This window comes from Leptonychotes weddellii, chromosome 3, assembly GCF_054177405.1.
Source record: "Leptonychotes weddellii isolate Sample4059 chromosome 3, ASM5417740v2, whole genome shotgun sequence".
Lineage (NCBI taxonomy): Eukaryota > Metazoa > Chordata > Mammalia > Carnivora > Phocidae > Leptonychotes > Leptonychotes weddellii.
This window is the reverse complement of record NC_138371.1, coordinates 76192906-76215572: the sequence shown is the minus strand read 5'-3', so window position 1 is coordinate 76215572 and position 22667 is coordinate 76192906. Positions and strand designations below refer to the sequence as shown.

The 22667-nt window shown below is 35.7% G+C and overlaps 1 long non-coding RNA gene across 1 annotated transcript in view; it reads right to left on the bottom strand.

Moving 5' to 3' along the window:
- Positions 1-4055: 4055 nt before the first annotated feature.
- Positions 4056-22667, bottom strand: part of LOC145720799 (uncharacterized) — a 174933-nt gene continuing 156321 nt past the window's right edge. The window contains exon 3 of the long non-coding RNA XR_014144010.1: positions 4056-4625. This is a non-coding gene — a long non-coding RNA (uncharacterized LOC145720799). The remainder of the gene's footprint in view (positions 4626-22667) is intronic.

Sequence of the window (22667 nt, the reverse complement as noted above, 5' to 3'; positions counted from 1 at the left end):
ATTGTCTTTCTCTTCCATATAACGGTGCAGGGCACGTATTCCTGGGAGGGCTTAGGAAAGGCGAAGGCTCTGCCCCATTCACAGACACAGGTTACAGTAGCTCTTCCAACTTCAACACATGATTTGCAATGACAGAATAATCATTACTTTCCATCTTCAGGGAAGGTGGGGGGGAGCAAGAAGGAGCACATGTAGAAATTTTTTATGGAAATGGCAGATATCACACCCATAACTATTCCATTGAAGAGACCTTAGTCACATGGCCAGACTTAACTGAAGAGAAACTGGAAATTGAGTTGTCTGACTGGGCAGTTACATCCCAGTTGCAACATGAAAGAAAAAGCATAGCTTATCCTGGACAACTAGCAGCCTGCACCACATATTAACAGCTCCACTCTTGAAGTCAAAGATTCCCATTAGAGAACGAAGTGAGCCTGAAAAGCCTCCTCACCCCCCCCCGCCCCCCCCTTTGGTGACTTCTTTTGATTTGGCCTTTCCAATTGTTTTGTTAATTGAAATTATCAGCACTGCTTTCTGATCTCCCCAACCCTACTGTATCTTCCACCTTCTGACCAATTATCATGGTTAGGATAAAACTACATTCTAAAAATCTAATTGAAGGAGGCAGGGAATTTTTTGCAGTTAGATACATACTCTGATTTCAACATTTACCAATATGGCAAATTAAATTATTGTATTTACAAATATAACAAATTTCATTATTGTCCCCAAATTATCCTCTATCCCCCATCAAAGGATTGGACATTGCATCCCATTTTCCAGCCATTTACAGAACCTTTATGGGATGCTGCATGGATATGGCATAGATACCCAGGTTTGCCATGAGACTTTCTCTGGCTAATGAAATGTGAGGAGATTTGACAGAATGATTTAAAAGCCATATTGTTTCACAGCGATCTTTCAATCTGGAACCCAGAATGAATATAAGTCAGAGCCACATAAAATACAAAACTGAAGAACATGTAATATGGTAAAAAAAAATATATGTGTAAATCTGATGGTGATTTGTTACTACCACATAACCTAGCAAAAGCTGACTAATGCATTAGAACAGCCTTCACTCTATCGGGTGTTATCTGGATATTTATTTTCTCCAACATGAATTTCTCCAAACTTAAGATCGCACTCTTTGCTGAATAGAATGAACATTTTATTGAAATAGTATAATATGTACTAAATAGAAAGAATATAGCTGATTTCAGAATAAAAGAATTCTCAAGGGAAAGGAATTCCATCTACTTATTTTTAAAGCATAGAATTCATTCTTCATTATTTCTGTTTATTTTTCAATTCTACTTGCCTTAACCATGGGCAAAAGTCTGAACTTACTCTATGCTTGCCATTTACAGTTTCCCAGTGCTCTTTATGTGCTGGTTTAATTATGCTTTATTTTTCCAATGACTTAGCACTGAAGCACCATAGTTATCCAGATTCACCGACTTTCTTCTGCTCTCATTATTTCTATCTCACTCTGTCTGTGTATAATACAGACTGTACCATGTCCTTTTCCTTTGAAACATTGAACAACTCAGTTTCACTCTGCTTCTTTCCACTGTAATCTAGTTCCTACATCTATATTCCATCTAGTTAAAAAGAGCTTGAGCACAATGAGAATGGTCATTTTCTCAATCCTTGTAGTTTCTTCTTCTTGTCTCTCATGAATTTCCTATCACTGGGTCTCCTTTTGTTTTCCTTGCAGCAAATTAACAAACACAGTAAAAATATTTACTTAATGATTCTGCAATGGAAGATGGACTTCCAGCCAACTTATTGCTATTGATGGCTACTGTTTTTGAAAGAGGATAAATAACACCATCTATCTGAATTTTGAAAGTATCACAAAACACTTAAAATAGTCACTACAGAATAATATAAACAATATCTATGAATGAGAAGGCATTATTAAATAAATCAGTAGCAGACTTATTATTAAGATGGGGTGTATTACACAAGCTTAGTATCTTATTGGCAGATTCCTGCATTCAATTAATATAATTGTAAACGATCCTAAATTTTCATTCTAACAAATTCTGTATGCTTTCTATTTGGCCATACTTTGCTAATACATAGCTCATTTATTGTATGTGCCAAAAAATAATGATACTCATACATTTAAAAATATATATTTCTATAATATTTTGTATAAACAAAAATTATAAGATTATATATATTATATATGTAATATTATATATATATATATAATTAGAATTCTGGAATAGTGCAGATGAGAATGTTAAAAGTGGCTATGTTTGTGTCATAAGAAATAGTTACTTTTTATGCTTATTTATATTTTCTTTATATTTTTTACAAACAATTCTTACTTGAAAACAAAAATGTGTATTTCTGATTTTGTATTAATACAAATTTGGTTTGTCTAAGTTTATAATGTATTTGAGGAATATTTGCTATCCCAAAATTATTTTATATAAATTTTGTGATTACAACTCATCATCCTATTCCATAAATGTTAAAATAGAGAATGAGAAGAAAATTGAACAATTAATCTACAAACAAATTTTCCCCCTTTACCTTGACAAAACTGAGTTTTACCTAAATGATTGCACAAAGATACAGGCTTAGTTCACAACTTCTAAAGCCAGACTTTTGAAAAAAGTCTTAATTGGTAAAAATAATATTTTGCCCATAATCTTCATGTTCAGTTCTACATCAACATATTCACCACTAAATAAATTATCTTCTTTACATAAACTGTTCTTTTCTCATTAATGTCCACTGATAATTATAGGTTTTTGTCCCTTTCTCAGCTGTAGATTTTCATCGATTTTGTCACAGAGCAACTAATAAAACTTCATCTTTTAGGTATATAAATTTTTCCAGTATTCCAAGAAGCCTAAAATTTTTACTAATTTATTTAATTATGTTAACAACATTGTTTTACCATCACTGTCATCTAAGAAACATTCTGTATTCAAAGTATGTTTTAGTTTCTATCTACCCTTCTATTCTGGACAAGTAGAAATATTCTGGATAGGTCAGTCTCCATTCTATGTATATCATGTTATCTCCTCAAACTGCTAATTTAAAAGAATAAGAACAGGGCGCCTGGGTGGCTCAGTTGGTTAAGCGACTGCCTTCGGCTCAGGTCATGATCCTGGAGTCCCCGGATCGAGTCCCGCATCGGGCTCCCTGCTCGGCAGGGAGTCTGCTTCTCCCTCTCCTGCTCCCCCTTCTTGTGCTCTCTCTCTCTCTCACTCTCTCTCTCAAATAAATAAATAAAATCTTAAAAAAAAAAAAAAAAAAAGAATAAGAACAATCCATCTGTACGCATTATTGATACTCATTGGATAACAGTGAGCAAAGTTTTATTTACTCTTTGAAATGATACACACTTCCTTGAGAAACACACACATACTCACACATGCACACACACACGATCAAAAGAACAAGTCTTCCCCTGAAAATCTTATCTGATAATAAACTTTCCTAATATTTTCCTGCTAAAGATTAATAAACTTCTCTTGAAACTTATATCTAATTTATGTGACTTTAAGGGTCATGCTTTAATAACAATGATGAAACACGATTATTACTTCCTAATGCTGAAATTACAGTTTTTACATTGTAAATTTTTCCTGCTATGCGCCCTGTGGCACTAACATCTTTATCACTCCATGTGTTTCTAGTTTTAAAACCTTTACCCCTGCTGTTTGAAAAATATTTCTCATTTTCGTCCCCTATGGAGTACAGAAATCCCTAAAGGCAAAGCCATTAGTGATTTCTCTGCCTTTCCCCAAACACGTATTATGATCACCAGTGCTGCTCCCACTGCCTCATTGGCTTTTGGTAAAGTATGCAAATGAGATGTTCAAAATACACACTTTTTGCAACTGTGCAAGTTCATACTGATTTATAAAATGGGCAGGCTATTAAAGTGACTGAAAATGTCAGCAAGATTTATGCATGGGTGACAAATTGTATTGGAAATGTTCATTTTTAACATGCTGCCCTGGTTTTTTTTTTGTTTTTTTTTTTTTGAAACAACCTAGATATTCCCTGTGATACATTTGTTTTAAGGCCATTTTTTTCCTCCCCAAACATACTTTTGACAGTGATTTTTTGACTGGAAAAATAAACAATGCTACTTCACAATCATACAAACTGCATTTTATCACAGAAAGCAGTACTTGGAAGATATAATAAATTTCCTTTTGACATCCATTTTCCCTATGTACCATTAGTCCACTATGGTTAAATAGTTTCCTTTTATAACAGATAACTTGAGTTGCATGCATAAATATTTCATCACTAAGATATAAAATTATGTAACCACCAAAACAATTACCCAGTCACCTCTGAGGAAAATATTTTGTTTATATTAAAAATGCACAATGTAGGGAACAAAAGATAGGAGTGACAGCTGACATATATCTTCTGGAGTTTATGATCCCATCTTTGGAAAATCCCATGTTAAAAATGGTTTAGGCGATATTCATATGACACTCCTCTGTTTGTGAATTTGCTCCAGAATGCTCCAGCTCTTTCTGAGGTTCACACAGGCAACTGTAGCCCTCTTACCAGTCCAAGTGTGGTCTTTGAGCAGACGTCTTGATATTTTATATCTCTGGATGACAGCCATTCATTCACTGAAGGAAGCAAAAAAGGAATAGGAAAAATAATACTGGAGCCAATTTACACACGTCATTTAAGAAATTAACTAGACCATCCGGACAGAACACAAGACACGTACACACGGCAGAAATAACACAAGTATAAAATGTGGTGTATCACAGAGAAGAATGGATTATAGAAATCAAATGCAGTAAATGAAGAAGTGCCTATGATTAACTTTACAAAGAACATCTTATCAGCAGTATTATGTAGTCTCTCTAGGTGGAAAAGTATCGTGTGAGAATTCTAATTCTACTTTTTATATTCAGATCAGTTTGCACCAATACTATCATTGCAACTGATTTTCCTAAGTAATTCATTAAGTTGCATAACAATTGGTTTACAACTAACAACTCTTCTTGATGTTAAAATGGTGAAGATAAAATTGATTCAAAGCCCACTTCTGATCATTCATTCTTACATATTCGTATGTCCTGGTGTTTGATGAAGCCCTCCTTGTATGACTACCAGCCTCTCTGCCCTGTTTTCACTTAAGTGTCATGGCTATGTTCTTGCTTATTAAAAAGGGTTAGTGTTATGCATTGTACTGAAAAAATCCAACCACTCTTAAAAGGAAAAAGAAGCAAGAAAAAAACATCTGCTTTTCATCAAGGGGTGCCATCTTATAGCTTATACGAAAACGGAAGTTTGAAGAGAAAGCAATAGGAGTTATGAATAAGCTAAGATTTCTATAGGTGAAGATGCAGCTAGAAAAGACTGGAGAAATTGTTTTATTTACTTTTTGCTGTTGTTTTTACCTAAAAACTTTAATTTATCACTTAAATAAAATAAATACCATGTGTAAGATATTCTTTGTTCACATATTTTTTGTTTAAAAGAAATATTTTATGTTGATTTTGAAATAACCTTGTAACAATATTTTCCTCTAGATTTTTAACTTTGCTTCTATAACTGTTGGGGCCATCAGTCTCCTCACAACAGTAAGGATTTGCCTTCAAGTTATCATCAAGAAGCACGCTTTCCTGACTGACAGTCATTCCCATAGAAACATCTTTACCCCAGAGGATACAAGTGGAAACATTCAAAGAAGAACAGAGCGCACATTTAAGAACATCTGGTACAACAGCAAGAAAATCTGTCTATGAGACAAGCAAAGTCCATCTCCTTTCCTGGCCCCTGCATTGAGATGCATCAGAGGAGTAATTTACTACAAGTGGTTCAATCAGGAATTTAACTCATAAAGTCTAGGGTTAACTTAAAAGATAAAAAAAAAAAGAACACATATACTTGCTTATATAGGTAATATACATGTGTATGTAAATAGAATGACATAGATATAATGTTTAATAAAACATTATCTTGAAATCTCATTTGATTTTGTCATCATCCTTAAAGATTAAATAAAATTAAATTAAAACCCCATAATGCATGTTGAATATAAGTGGGGCCTTTACTTTGCATTCAGAGTCCAGAGTGCGACCCATTACACGATGGAACTTTACTGGCATTCAAATGGCTAAATACATCTTCTATACAATTGGAAATGTCACTACACAAATGTGTTGACTTTCCCCACCAGACAGCTCATGATTTATTTCCCTAGTAATAACTCCTTAGCAGCAGATCAAAAATAGATTGGGTTAGTTGAAGAAACATTAATTGAGCATCTAATAAATTCTAGATAATTGAGGTAAGCTGTGGGAGTACGATGATTGAAAAGGCATGTTTCCTACCTGTGAGGGGGTAAAGTATAATGACAATGGATAGAGGGACTAGGCTATCACTTAAGATAGAGTTCCAATGCCAATAGAGTCATTGTTTATTGGGGGTGGAAGGAATGGGGATGCTACCAAGAGTTAGAATTTTGGTGTTATCCTTTTCTCAATGAAGGGTAGTCTCTTGCATAAATTGATGAATCTCAAATGAGAAAATCTATTTTACTTAAACTATTCCTATGTTTCAAAATATACAAGCCTTATTAAACAACCTATCCGCAAACAATACAGGCAAACTTTTAATTTCTCCAAAAATAATTCCTAGATAAACAGGCCTTTTAACTAAGTCCTCTCCCGCCCCACTTAGATCATTCTCATTTATCTTTTGAAATCTCAACCTTGATGTTATTGGACAGTAAAAAGGCTGCAATGGGACCCCTGTCAAAAGACAATTTTCTTCCTTGAATGATAAGCAATGGAACATGTAAGAACAAAAAGCCAACTGATTAATGGCATGCAATTCATCTACAATTATCTTGCCCGTGTTACACAGTCATTGTATAGATTGGACTAGATCATTAAATTATGTGACAGCAATCAGCCATCTAACTTTAAAAGAGGTGGGAAGAGCCAATTTAAAAACTTAATATCTCAGGATGATACAGTAGCCTGAGAAAACCAGCCAATTTAGAGAAAATTACCATATGTACCAACCAGAATGATAGATGTGAGCCTTAGTTAAGCATTTGTCCCTGTGCTGATGATGTTTAGGATTCAGTAAAGAACTCTGTGCTCCTTCAATATGTGTTTAAATAGGGTGGTGATCCAGGACAGTAAACACTTAGAAAAGTGAAATATAGACTTTAGGAGGAAATACGTTTTCCTGGTAACATTCCACTCTCTGTAAATTAACTAGAAATTTGGAACCATGTTCTGAGATGTGAAGATCAAGGTTCTACTGTGTTCTTCTATGTTTAATACTTAGTTGTGCCTCATATGTATTGCATCTTTATTTGATATACTTATGTATTAGATATGAATTCTATAAAACCAGAGGCATGAGGTTCTCATTCAAAATGGGATTGAGGACTTTAAATAACAATGGAAAGGTCCAATGTGAATTACTCCCATAATTATAATGTAACTAGTATTGCAGTCAGAAGATATGAAAGTAGCCAAGTGAAATGTTAGGAAAGTAAAACATATGTATCCCTGTCTCATTCTTTTAGTTAAACATTATTGAAAGCATAATTTGTGCAAAGCGGTAGTAGGCACAAGGGACTCAAGGAAATTGGGGCCTAATGGGGTGACAGAATCTATAATTACATTTGACTTGGACAAATGCTATACTAAGGGGAAGAGCATACTGGGAGCAACATGATGGGAGAGAGCACACTGCAGGGAAATCTAGCACAGGTCATCATCACAAAGAATGACATCATGACATCATATCAGAGTTCAATGAAGCCAATTAGGAGTTTTCCTAAATTATTAGAGGATAATTTTCAATGCATACTGTCTTAGTCAGCTCAGACTGGCATAACAACACTGGGTGGTTTAAAGAACAGAATTTATCTTTTACAGTTCTAGAGGCTGGGAAGTCCAACATCAAAGTGATAGCTCATTCGGGTCCCTGGTGAGGGCCCTCTTTCTGGCTTGCAAATGGCCAGCTTCTCACTGTGTCCTCATATACATCTTCTTATAAAGGGGCCCCACCCTCATGAACTGATCTAATTACCTCCCAAAGACCTCATCTCCATCATACTGGCAGTTAGGGCTTTGACACAGGAATTTCAGGTAGACACATTCAGTCCATAACACATACTTCATCTCACACAAACCTGTTGTGTTTTTGTTCAATGCCTATGATAATTTCCTTATATGTAAAGTGACTACTTTTCCTTTGCTTCAAATATACACTTGATTCTATGTTGAATGCTTATCATCAAATCATGACACTGAACTAATGGATATCAGAGAAGTTTATGAGCAGTGTTCAGGGTTAGCAAGTATTTCATTTCCCATAACTGCACAACATAGCCAAGATCATCTGGATTGATGGACAATTTCTGCCTTCTCCTTGTGAAAATCAAGTTGATTATATGGCCCAATTGTGGATGTGGTGTTAGTGGGAACTGAGCAAATGTGACTTTTAATGTTATTATTTTATTTTGAATCACTTTGACACTGTGAAGGAATCATATGCTGATTTTTTTTCTCCTTTATAATGAGAAGAAAATCTTCTTTATAGAACTTCTATCTTTTGAGCATAAGTAGTTGGTAACTACTTCAAAATCATGGCTGCTCTTTTTTTCTAAAACTCGAAGAACCCCAAATCCAGATGACAGATACATATGAACATAACCCTATAAATTTCAGGATGGTTCTTATTTGGTGCTGCATGGTAGGGACACTTGAGGTCACACATATTTCTTTTTGTTACTTTATTAAAGCCTGTCTATCTTTATGTAGATGCTCTCATGAAATAACTTTTTTAAATTAGTTAATTATTTATTTATTTTTAAAGATTTTACTTATTTGAGAGAGAGTGTGTGAGTGAACAGGGGGAGGAGCAGAGGGAGAGGGATAAGCAGACTCTGCACTGAGCACAGAGACCAACACAGGGCTGGATCCCAGGCCCCTGAGATCATGACCTGAGCTGAAATCAAGAGTGGGACGCTTAACTGACTGAGCCACCCAGGTGCCCCTATTTTTTAATGTATTTATTTGAGACAGAGAGAGAGAGAGAGAGAGAGAAAGCATGTGCAGGGGAGGGAGAGGGACAAGCAGATTCTGTGCTGAGTCTGGAGCCAAGGATGCAGGGCTGGATCCCACAACCCCAAGATCATGACCTGAGCCCAAACTAAGAGTCAGACACTTAGACTGGGCCACTGAGGCACCCCATAATGAAATAACTTTTAAATGATCCATGAGACTGTAAGCCTAACCTTCTTCCATTTATACCTATTGCTTTTTAATGAATTAAATCAGGTGAATTTTTAGCCTAATGATAACACTGATAATAACAGTAGTAACATTGTTCACAATGTATTGAAACTTTAAACTATGTGTCAACTATTCTTCTAAGTGTATCACATGTATCCTTTCCCTTAGTCCTAGCAATAATCTTATTTGTTCCACTGAGGCAGAAAGAGCTAAGCAATTTACCTGAGATCATAAAAGTACAAAGAGGAAAGGGTATGGATTGAACACAGGTAATCTGACACCATAGATAATTCCCAATAATCATTCCCACAGTAGTTGGTAACTGACTCAAAATCACAGTTGCTCATTTTCTTTCTTTTTTTAAGATTTTATTTATTTATTTGAGAGAGAGACAGAGATAGCAACAGAGATAGCGAGAGAGAGCATGAGCAAGAAGGGGAGGGAGAAGCAGGCTCCCCGCTGAGCGGGGAGCTCGATGCAGGGCTTGATCCCAGGACCCCAGGATCATGTCCTGAGCCAAAGGCAGACACCTAACCGACTGAGCCACCCAGGCAACCACAGTCGCTCATTTTCTTAAAACTGAAAAGAATCAAGGCCTAGAAAACAGACCAAATAAATACAGTATGAAAATAACTTTATGACTCTCTGGACGATTCTCAAGACATCACACCAAGCCTAAAGCCTTTAGAGTGTTGGGAACCCTCTTTAAGAAAAAAGACACACAATTATGAATACATAAATATTTATTTAGAATGAAAAAGCACACCAAAATAACATTTTTTAAAAAAATGTTGAATATGGTAAATAACACAAAATCTTGAAAAATAATACTTCTACCAATTGACTTCTGGCCCATCTCTGTAATATATATTTCCCCTATATTTTTGGTTGGTACTTTCTTTAATCATCTCTTTACAGAACTATAATTTCTTAATTATTCTAATTTTTATACAATGAAGAGAGAATTAAATTTTTCCTCTATGATATTTGACTGTTTTTTTTAATTAGCAGTTTAGAAAAGTTACTTTCAGGATCACAACTCATTATTGGTAAGAGCATGTGAACTTCTAGGGCTGTTGTCAAATTTGGGGAAATTTCTGTCAGATTTTTTTTTAATATGAGGTGTAGACTTGGGGGAAAAAAAATGTCCATAGAATAGCTTCTGATTTTGGAGATTCTGAACTTTGTTTCTCTTCCACTACCTATATTCTTTCAGGGTCAGTTAAGCACAAGGCTTGATCATTTTGCAGTGTCACCTCTGAGTGTACACCCTTTAGGTTCTGAGGCAGGCAGAGTAGGCACAGTGGAAGAAGAGCATATCTGGTGGCATTTCTATACCAGGATGACTAGGAGAAACCAAACACAGAAGTGTATAATAGCAAGATTTAGCAAAACAAAATACAGAATGGCAAGATAACTTAAATTTCATATGAACAACAGATCATGTTTTTTGGACATACACTAAAAACTTAATCTGTTGTTATTCTAAAATTCAAATTTAACTAGTGTCCTGAATTTTATCTGGCAACCCTACAGAAACACGTCTTTGAAACACAAACATAACCCATTAAACCCCAATTAATGTATCTTCAACCAAACTTCCCCAGAGCAAGATCCCCAAATGGCCTACTTCACCACCACCGGATGAAAGGGAAGTACAATGGAGAGGACATCAGAGAAGGGATAGACAGCAATTTTAACAAATAAGAGTTAAAATACCCGGGCACCTGGGTGGCTCAGTTGGTTAAGCGACTGCCTTTGGCTCAGGTCATGATCCTGGAATCCCTGGATCGAGTCCCGCATCGGGCTCCCTGCTCGGCAGGGAGTCTGCTTCTCCCTCTGACCCTTCCCCCCCCTCTCATGTGCTCTCTCTCATTCTTTCTCTCTCAAATAAGTAAATAAAATCTTAAAAAAAAAAAAAGAGTTAAAATACCCTACTTTTGTAATGTTTTAACCATGTATGCAAATAAATGACCACACAGCATATTGTCCACACCACTATTAGTAACAGGGATCCCTGCAAGTGAAGAGCCCTAAACTCTGCCTTAATAGGATTTGAGGTTACACTGTCTCAGTTCACTGGATCTATTTAAAAACAACACTACTGGCCCAAGGCCAAGGGCTGTAGACTATGCCCCAAAACTTCCAAAAATTCTACCAACTCAGCCTGTAAATTCTGAATTCCTTACTCTCTGAACATTCATATATTCATATTGTAACACATTACTTAATGCTTATTTGTTTATAATTAAAAGCCTGGTTATTTTCTCTTTCTCACCTAGGTTTCTCTATCTATCATCTATCTATCTATCTATCTATCTATCTATCTATCTATCATCTATCTATCCATCATGTTTTTCTCACAACTAGATTTTAAATTCCTCCAAAGCATTGTGAAGGTTTCCCTCCTGCCCTCATTTTATATGTTTCCTATGGTTACTTGAATAAAAAACTTCAGTGGTAAGAAAGAAAGAAAAAATTAGTACAAGAATATATTGTGCTGGGGCGCCTGGGTGGCTCAGTTGGTTAAGCGACTGCCTTCAGCTCAGGTCATGATCCTGGAATCCTGGGATCGAGTCCTGCATCAGACTCCCTGCTCAGCGTAGAGTCTGCTTCTCCCTCTAACCCTCCCCCCTCTCATGCTCTATCTGTCTCATTCTTTCTCTCTCAAACAAATAAATCAAATTAAAAAAAAAAAAAGAATATATTGGGCTGTTTTTGTATAATTAGAAAGTAGCATAATTTACAAGATATGGTTTCTTGTTTAGGCAACCTGCTGGATGTCTCTTCAGTGTGTCAGATAAGCCCACTGGCATGTGATCTTGGAGAAGAGGGAAATATAAAGAGAGAACTGAATAATTCTAGATCATCATAGGAGAAGAACATCTCTACAAGCATCTCAGGACAGAAAGGGAGTAAGGGTGAAGGAAGATGTAGAGAAGAACTGAGTGAGAATGAAGAGCCCAAGTTTTATGTGAAGAGGCCAGAGTTACAAAAAGAGATATAATCAGTGAGATGTTTTCCAAGATAGTAAACTGTAATATATTTCTAGGTATCACAATGAATAATATTGGATTTTAAGGATATTTTATCACTTCACTAAGTTCTTATAACTCTCTCCTACTAAACATTCTTTAGTCAACATCAAGTGCACATGGTAAATTTGAGTTGGTGGTACTTTGGAAGAATTATTGAGCATGGGCAGTCTATTATAGGGAAAGGTGGATCATTAAAATAGGAAGAACTGGATTTAATTGTAAAGGTGCTACATCCTCTGAAGTAGACTAGATTTTGGACTAGCAAGGTGATTATAAGGCCCATAGTAATCCATAGGAAAACTGATTGAAACTGTATAGTATTTGAAATTCTGATCTAGAACCATAGTTTCTGCATTTTTTTCAAATGGGCAAAATTTATCAAAACATGCTCACTGACATAGCAAATGTCCATTCTCTCTTCCACCTGCTGACCCTCTACCACACATTTAAAATTGTGTATCTTTTGTCTCTCTTACATCAGTTAGTTTGGTAAAGCAGGAAGAAAAAGGTCTTTGCTAGCCGTATACCACTTTAAGCAATGTCTACCTCACAGTGCATTCTATTCCCAACCCTGTTGAGCATCTCTTGTTTCTTCACTGCCCTTTATTTATAGAACTTTCAGCTACATGCCCAACACAGGTGAAATGTCAGGCAATGTAAACCATATTTCCCTGCAGCCCTTTGGCCATAACACTATAAAGAAAGCACCTTTAATTTATCATGTCCTCCTTGAGTGCCCACAGCTGTTTCACTTAGCAGAGCCCAGGATCCTTCTGTGGAGGGCTTGGAAAATGTGACAGGACTATAAAATGAAAGGGTTGCATCGGGCGATCGCTAAGAATCATTCCAGCTCTAGAATTCTGTGTTTCTGTGACTCCATCCTCCACAGATAAATGTTCACTGAGTGCAGAAGAAAATGGCCATGCTTTACTAGTATTCTCTATTAAGGGCAAGACCATTTGGCAATTCACATAATTAGTGGCAAAATATTTTCAACCTAAGCTCTGATATATGGTATGTTACAATATTCTAAAGCTGAAATTAATTATTTTTTAAAAAGTGAATTGTGATATTTAGTATCTATACTCTTTCTTGAGAATTTTTAATTGATGAGGTAAGGGCTAGGATAAAGATGTGTGGAGGGGTTTCTTAAAGCATTTTGTGACACCTAGTGAAAAAGAACTTGAAAAGAATAAATATATTTCTAAGAGTAATTTTATATTTATTGCACTTAATTTAACAAATTATTGCAGGAAACACATAGACAGCATTTTCCCAGTAAAATTATTATACTTAAATGAACTTTTGACAATGTATTAATTACAAGGACATGACCACATTTATTCTGCTGATCCAGTAATTACACGCATTAAAGAAATATTTATCCACAAACCATGCAGTGTACTTCAAAACAGCATTTATTGCCAAATTACATTTCCTGGATATCTGTGCCCTATTTCCAGTTACTAGCAATTTTTTTTTTAATTTTAAGAAGAGAGAAGTGAAGAGAAATTTGAAAAATACTGTATAAATAAATGATTACCAATGTGAAAAGATTAAAATGTAGATCTTTTTAATCATAGACCTCAGAAAAATAATTGTGATACACCTTAATTCACGTGTTTCAGATAGAAGGAGGATAACAACAATCATAATATTTCAAGTTCCTTCTTTTTTCCTTGCCTATCTTTAGTAATAAATAAAAACATAACACATTTTAAACAAAAATATGACTTCACACAAGATAATAGGAGGAAAATTAATATAGATGACATCTGTCTTAAAGATGCAATATGTAATTTGAAGAAGAGCTTGAAAACTTTTATGAAATATTGGCAATTGTTTACAATACAATCAGAATCGTTCGGGCGCCTGGGTGGCTCAGTTGGTTAAGCGACTGCCTTTGGCTCAGGTCATGATCCTGGAGTCCCGGGATCGAGTCCCTCATCGGGCTCCCTGCTTGGCAGGGAGTCTGCTTCTCCCTCTGACCCTTCACCCCTCATGTGCTCTCTCTCATTCTCTCTCTCTCAAATAAATAAATAAAATCTTTTAAAAAAAAAAAAAAAGAATTGTTCTACCTCTGTAGCAATCCAGATACAAACATGTTCACTTTCACTTTGTGTTCTTTTTTTTTTAAACATAAATATCGGCTTTTTTTTTTTTTTTTTGACAGAGAGAGACACAGCGAGAGAGGGAACACAAGCAGGGGGAGTGGGAGAGGGAGAAGCAGGCCTCCCGTGGAGCAGGGAGCCCGATGTGGGCCTCGATCCCAGGACTCTGAGATCATGACCTGAGCCGAAGGCAGACACTTAACGACTGAGCCAAACAGGCGCCCCAAATATCGGCTTTTTATTAAAAGGAAAGTCCATTAGATACTCTGACCACACACTGATATAGTCTCTGTTCAGTTTAACTAATCTTTTTGAGTAATCATAATATTGCAGGTTCTATGCTAAATAACAAAGACACAAAGATTAATTAACAGGTTAAAAATTAAGAGGAAGCAGAATCAATACATTGCTAAGCATTTTCACTGTTTTTATCTTTCAAGTTTTTATTTAAATTATAGCTAGTTAACAAATAGTGTAATATTAGTTTCAGGAGTAGAATTCAGTTACATAGAACACCCATCACCCATTTAGTCCATCCCTCTGCCCACCTCCCCTTCATCAACCTTCAGTTTGTTCTCTATAGTTAAGGGTCTCTTATGGTTTGACTCCCTCTTTTTTTGCCCTTTTTTCCCCCTCCCCTATATTCATCTGTTTTGTTTCTAAAATTCCACATATGAGTGAAATCATATGGTATTTGTCGTTCTTTGACTTATTTTCACTTAGCATAATACACTCTAGCTCCATCTAGCCCCCAAATAAAGTAATTAATAATGAACATAAAGAAACTCAGTGATAATAATACAATAATATTAGAGGACTTTAACACCCCACTTACATCAATGGACAGATCATCTAAGCAGAAAATCAATAAGGAAACAATGGCTTTGAATGACACACTGGACCAGATGAACTTAACAGATATATTCAGAACATTTCATCCTAAAGCAGCAGAATACACATTCTTTTTGAGTGCACGAGGGAGATTCTCCAGAACAGATCACATATTGGGTCACAAACTAGGCCTCAATAAATACAAAAAAACTGAGATCATACCATGCGTATTTTCCAACTACAACGCTATGAAACTTGAAGTCAACCACAAGAAAATCTTGGAAAAACCACAAACACATGGAGGTTAAAGAACATCCTACTAAAGAATGAATGGGTTAGGGTGCTTGGGTGGCTCAGATGGTTAAGCATCTGCCTTTGGCTCAGGTCATGATCCCAGGTCCCGGGATTGGGTCCTGCATCGGGCTCCCTGCTCCTTGGGAGCCTGCTTCTCCTTCTGCTTCTCTCTCTCTCTCTTTGTCTCATGAATAAATAAATAAAATCCTAAAAAAAAAAAAAAAGCAGGGTGCCTGGGTGGCTCAGTCGTTAAGCGTCTGCCTTCGGCTCAGGTCATGATCTCAGGGTCCTGGGATCGAGCCCCACATCGGGCTCCCTGCTCCGCAGGAGGCTGCTTCTCCCTCTCGCCTCCCCCTGCTTGTGTCTCTCTCTGTCAAATAAATAAATAAAATCTTTAAAAAAAAAAATGAATGAGTTAACCAGGAAATTAAAGAAAAATTTTAAAAAACTATGTGGAAACAAATGAAAATGAAAACACAATGGTCCAAAACCTTTGGGATGCAGCAAAGGCAGTCCTAAGAGGGAAGTATATATCAATACAGGCCTACCTCAAGAAGGAAGAAAAACCTCAAATATACATCCTAACCTTACACCTAAAGGAGGTAGAAAAAGAACAGCAAATGAAGCCTAAAGCCAGCAGAAGAAGGGAAATACTAAAGATTAGAGCAGAAATAAATGATATAAAAACAAAAACAAAAAAAACAGTAGAACAGATCAATAAAATTAGGAGCTGGTTCTTTGAAAGAATTAATAAAATTGATACACCCATAACCAGACGTACAAAAAGAACAGAGAAAGGACCCAAATAAAATCATGAATGAGAGAGTAGAGATCACAACCAACACCACAGAAATACATAAACAATTATAAGAGAATATTATGAAAAATTATATACCAACAAATTGGGCAATCTGGAAGAAATGGATAAATTCCTAAAAACATACAAACTACCTAAACTGAAATAAGAAAAAATAGAAAATTTGAACAGACTGATATCCAGCAAAGAAATTGAATCAGTAATAAAAAGTCTCCCAACAAAAGTCCAGGGCCAGATGGCTTCCCAGGGGAATTCTACCAAACATTTAAAGAAGAATTAATACCGTTCTTCTCAAACTGTCCCAAAAAATAGAAATGGAAGGAAAGCCTCCAAACTCCTTCAATGAGGTCAGCATTACCTTGACTCTAAAAACCAGACAAAGACCCCACTAAATAGGAGAATTATAGGCCAATAACCCTGATAAACATGGATGCAAAAATTCCCAACAAAATACTAGCAATTCAAATCTAATGGTACATTAAAATAATTATTCACCACAATCAAGTGGGATTTATTCTTGTGCTTCAAGTGTGGTTCAATATTCACAAATCAATCAGTGTGATACACCACATTAATAAAAGAAAGGATAAGAACCATATGATCTTCTTGATAGATGCAGAAAAAGCTTTTGACAAAGTACTGCATACATTCTTGATAAAAACCTCAACAATGTAGGGATAGAGGGAATATACCTCAACATCATAAAGGCCATATATGAAACTCCCACAGCTAATATCATCCTCAATTGGAAAAAAAAAAAAAAATAGCTTTTTCTTTCCAGTCAGGAACAAGACAGAAAAAAACCAGCTTTTTCTTTACGGTCGGGAACAAGACAGTACAGTCTTCTCACCTTTACTTTGGATGTTGGAAAGAGTAGTTGAAGGAAAGAGGGATGGATATTCCTTCCTTAAGATGCTATAGCTGGTGAGAGACATAATGCATTCTGAATTGAAGAACTAGCCCATTAAACTTAACCAAAGAGGCTGTTTTTCCCCCAGTGGCATATTTTATTATGTTTACCAAATAATGGAAACATATCTCTCTATAAAGGCATCTGGAGCTCTGATAGTACATTCATCCCCCCACCTTCTGTCTATAAAAGAGCAAGAGATTCCCAATTCTTTGAGTATCCTAAACATAGCACTTAGAGATTTTAAGACCTTGGGTATTTCACAGAAAATTGCAGAATCAACCTTAAATTTTCTATGAAAAGAAAACCCACAATCTTTTCTAGTTCCTCATTCCAGGTAAAAAAGGGGAAAATGTTACTAACAATTTAACACTTAGTGTGTAAATTAATAATAATAAATAATAGTAGTAATTAAATTAGGAAAACTAGAATGGAAAACCTATTTTTTGAATGCCTTATTTGAGCTAACATTTTTTTTTTAAAGATTTTATTTATTTATTTATTAGAGAGCGAGTGAGAGAGAAACAGCATGAGAGGGGAGAGGGTCAGAGGGAGAAGCAGGCTCCCCCACTGAGCCGGGAGCCCGATGTGGGACTCAATCCCGGGACTCCGGGATCATGACCTGAGACGAAAGCAGTCGCCCAACCAACTGAGCCACCCAGGCACCCGAGCTAACATTTTATATACATTAAGTCATATTATACTCTTAACTTCTTTTTTAATGGAGTTAATAGAAAAATACATATCTAAATATGAAGATTACAACTATTATATGTCACAATCTGATTGAGTTTGAGGGGATCCTTAAAACATGAAAAATTGACAACACGTTTTTTTTCACATTTAAAGTTTAAGAAATTAAAATACATCATGAAATTCATGTCTGTCCTTAATAGGGCAGTATATCTACTGCTCCTAAATGCCTATATCAATTCCTAGAAGCAACTGGTACCACTTAGTACGGATGAAGTAGCAGAGAGCTCTTTCTCAAATACCTATAAGAGACAGGCATGTAGTATTTTAGGTGATGGGGGTCAACATTAGCAATTACTAACCTTTGCTAAGTGCATCAGACTCTTCAATGTAAGTAAACATAACACCTTATTTGTTTGTGGTGAGATCACATCAACACATGGCAGAAGATAAAGTACATATGAACGAGGCGGTTAAAAGGCCCATACACAGAGCATGGTATCTCAATTCTCATTCTTTCTGCTGTGGGAACACAGGTAAAGTTGGGCTAGATGATCTCTAAATACTTCTTAGATCTCTAAATACTTGATACTTTTTAGCTCTAAATCCAATGAAGATATTTCATAAATTACAAAACACTGCTTAAATGTAAGCATGCATATTTTTTAAAAGCTAACTTGTAGATGTAAGAAACAAGAATAGTGTATGCTTTAAGTTGTATAGACAATTCCTGCTATAAAATTTAAAGTATTACTCTTAACTAAAACTCAGAAGTGGGCTATCATAAAAGTATGTCTTAAAAATATTTGTAGGCATATATTATTTTCTTGCCTTGGAGAGAGAATAAAGTAGGGGAACAAAGGAGAAGAGTAAAAGGGCTATCATGTCCAGAACTCTTTCTATTAAGATTAGAATACCGGGGCGCCTGGGTGGCTCAGTTGGTTAAGCGACTGCCTTCGGCTCAGGTCATGATCCTGGAGTCCTGGGATCGAGTCCCGCATCGGGCTCCCAGCTCAGCGGCGAGCCTGCTTCTCCCTCTGACCCTCTCCTCTCTCATGCTGTTTCTCGCTCTCTCGCTCTCTAATAAATAAATAAATAAAATCTTTAAAAAAAAAAAAAAAAGATTAGAATACCATTACCCTCCCCCCACCACACTCTGGCCCAATCATGCCACCACAACCACCAAATCTAATTAGAATGCCCTCATTGTATTTCTGCCTGAGCTACTATATAATCTGTTTCTACTGCTGGCAGTGATTGAGAAATAATATGAATTAAAGCACGTTAGATCAAATAGATAAATGTAGGTATGGCTAAAAAGGCAAATGAAAGATTGATATAAATTATATTCATTTATTTTTAAATGTTTCATTTTGATAACCTACTTTCTGCAAAATTATGTGTAGATGAACAGCCAGGGAAAAAGCAAGAGTTTAAAAGTTGTTTTATAGTCTATTTCTTCTTTACATAACAAATATGCATTTATTACTCTTGAGTCACAACTACTAATATTTTTGGCTTCCAAAGCACTTTGAAAAATTCAGTGACAAATGCTCAGCATTGACTTTATACACCAAAGTCTTCACTATCTGCCTAAAATCTATTTTTGTGGGTTTTGTGGTTATAGCAATTAGGCTTCCACATCTGGCTATGTCCCAAGAGTCAGAGAATCTGTCCATTAGAAAACAAGACATCCAGCATAAAATCTTTCCTCTGTGCAATTAGATTGGAAAGATGTGCTTCCCTTAAAAAAAAAAAAAAATTGTGTTAACTTACGGAGCTTTCAATCAAAAATTCCTCCTTTCTATCACTTATTTCTCATCATCCATAACAAAGTGAATGTATTCCAAGAACAATAGAATTTAATAAGATATTGATGACTAATTATACACTACAACAGACACAAAGGAAAGCACATATTAATATATGTTTAAAATATGATAAAATGTAATACCAATGCTTGAAAAAGGAAACACTATAAAGGGGTGCCTGGGTGGCTCATTTAGTTGGGTTTCCGACTCTTGATTTCTGCTCAGGTCAATCTTGGGATTCTTGGGATTGTGCGATCAGGTTGTAGGGCTCTGTGCTGAGTGTGGAGCATGCTTAAGATTTTCTCTCTCCCTCTCCCTCTGCTCTTCCCCCCAGTTTGTGTGCGTGCTCTCTCCCTCCCTCTCTTTCTCTGTCTAAAAAAAATAAATAAGTAGAAATCAAAAATAAAATCTTAACAACAACAAAAGAAACAGTATGTACTGGGTGTAAGTTTTATCTGAATTCCATAGCCTACACTCTACTGATTGGTGTAACTCTAAAACCAAAAACAATTAAACAGATTTATGATTTGGGAATTCTGATCATAGGAACAAATCATGAAATGTAAATAAGAAGTTGAAATACTGGAAAGAATGATGAAAACGTGTTTTTTTTTTTTTCACAGTAACTTTTCTCATATCAAAAGTAACTAGTTAGGTGGTAACAGCAGGAAAAAAAAAATGAAGCTAAAGTAGCAAAATTTAATAAATAAAACTATTCCCAGAATAATTTTAATAATGTTTGCATAGGACCGATATGTTTTTATAAAAAACAAGTATATTTTAATAGAAAATAGAATCCAGAATTTTCTAAATCTTAGAAAAAATAAATATATAAAAATAACAATTCTTCTCAAGATTTATAGGTTCAGTGTGATAGAAACTATAATTTTAATGGGACTATTTTGTGGATCTTGACAAGCTAAACCTACAATTTACATAAAAGAAAAACAAAATGTATTTGTGTATGTGTATGGGGTGATGCGTTTCGATGAAAAGAGGTATATACTCTATAAAGCTAAGGTAATTGCAACAGTGAAGTAATAAATCAAGAATCAAAAGACAAACTGTTGGCCATTATGCCCTAAAGAATGCTAAAGAAGCAAAGTCAGCTTAATCACATTTGAAATATGAGAAACGCCAATGAAAATGCCAAGAATTTAGTATTAAACAAAATAGCTAGGTATTCTCCCAGCTCTTCCTTTTATTAAATAAATGGACTTTGAATTCCCTAACAATAGTTTTGTGAAAAAAATTAATAATAATAATCAAGGGATAGACTTAAATAAAATAAACACTGGCATGTTTGGAGTGGTTATCTCAAGGTTGGAAGATTATAAATTGGATTATCTTTATGTTGTTCTTTACATATCCTCTTGCATTTTGCAAATGTTTTCCAATGACTATGTTTTCTTTTTATTAAACTAAGAAAGAGAGAAAGAAAGAGAAAAGAGAAACTACCTTGAAAAATCCCCTTTCTAAACTTGTGTGACCCAGCCCAGTTGGCCATGCACTGTGTAATTTACAGAGCTAGAATATCCAATGTTCTAATCCCAAAATTAAGGATTTCATTTGAAATCTTGGCCTTTGGCATATATGATCCCACATTGATATCCTGCAGGTAGTGTCCTCTCTAACATGTTCTATAATTACAGGACATTTATTTAATTCTTCTGATTTCCATGTTTTCATCCTTAAGATGGTCTGATTAAGTGATAATTCATTTCTAACAGAGTATGGACTTGCTTTTTAAAAGTTTTTTCTAAAATACCTATTATTGCTATTGATAATTTGGATGTTGCTGCTGATGCTGTTAAAGATGATGACGATGATGAAAACTAACCTTTACTGAGCATTTGCTATGGGTCAAATAGTGTTCTTTTTTTTTTTTTTTAAAGATTTTATTTATTTGACAGAGAGAGACACAGCGAGAGAGGGGACACAAGCAGGGGGAGTGGGAGAGGAGAAGCAGGCTTCCCGCCGAGCAGGGAGCCCGATGCGGGGCTCGATCCCAGGACCCTGGGATCATGACCTGAGCCGAAGGCAGACGCTTAACGACTGAGCCACCCGGGAGCCCCGGGTCAAATAGTGTTCTAAGCAATTTTTCAAAATTAACTCATTTAATAAACACAATTGTCTATTTTATAGGTTGGAAAACTTGGCATCATTTCCTTTATGCTCCTAAGTGGTAGAGCAAGGATATGATCCTAAGTCATTTTTCTCTAAAGCCCAAACTCGAGAGCAAGCCCTAATCAATGACATTGGCCCTAGGCTTGTATCAGGTTTTCTGGCTCTTATTTTACGGCACTTGCGCACATAATAAAGTTAACAGAGAAACTACATTCATTGATTCACTTTCAGTGAATTGCAAATACACACCCAGTTAAGTGGATTTCCTGAGTCTATTCTTTTAAGTAAATTACCTAAATAGCTACATAATTTCTAAGAATACTGGAACATCGATCACTAAGCATAATTTTAAGTTTAAATACTATTTTGCTCTTTACTTTTATATGCTATAAAGAGGCTGTAGCTTTTGTTCAGGATAATGCAAGTGTTAATATTTAACACTTTTTTTTTTTAAGATTTTATTTATTTATTTGACAGAGAGACACAGCGAGAGAGGGAACACAAGCAGAGGGAGAGGGAGAAGTAGGCTCCGCCGAGCAGGGAGCCCGATGTGGGGCTCAATCCCAGCACCCTGAGATCATGACCTGAGCCGAAGGCAGATGCTTAACCATCTGAGCCACCCAGGCGCCCCAATATTTAACACTTTTAGCAGAAGAACTTAATGTGTGTAGCTGTAGAAAGGCATGATGTACGTGCTCATGATCTCTGTTGGTCTGCTAAAATGCTGTTACTTGTCAGACATTCTCAAGTATCTGTGCCCTGA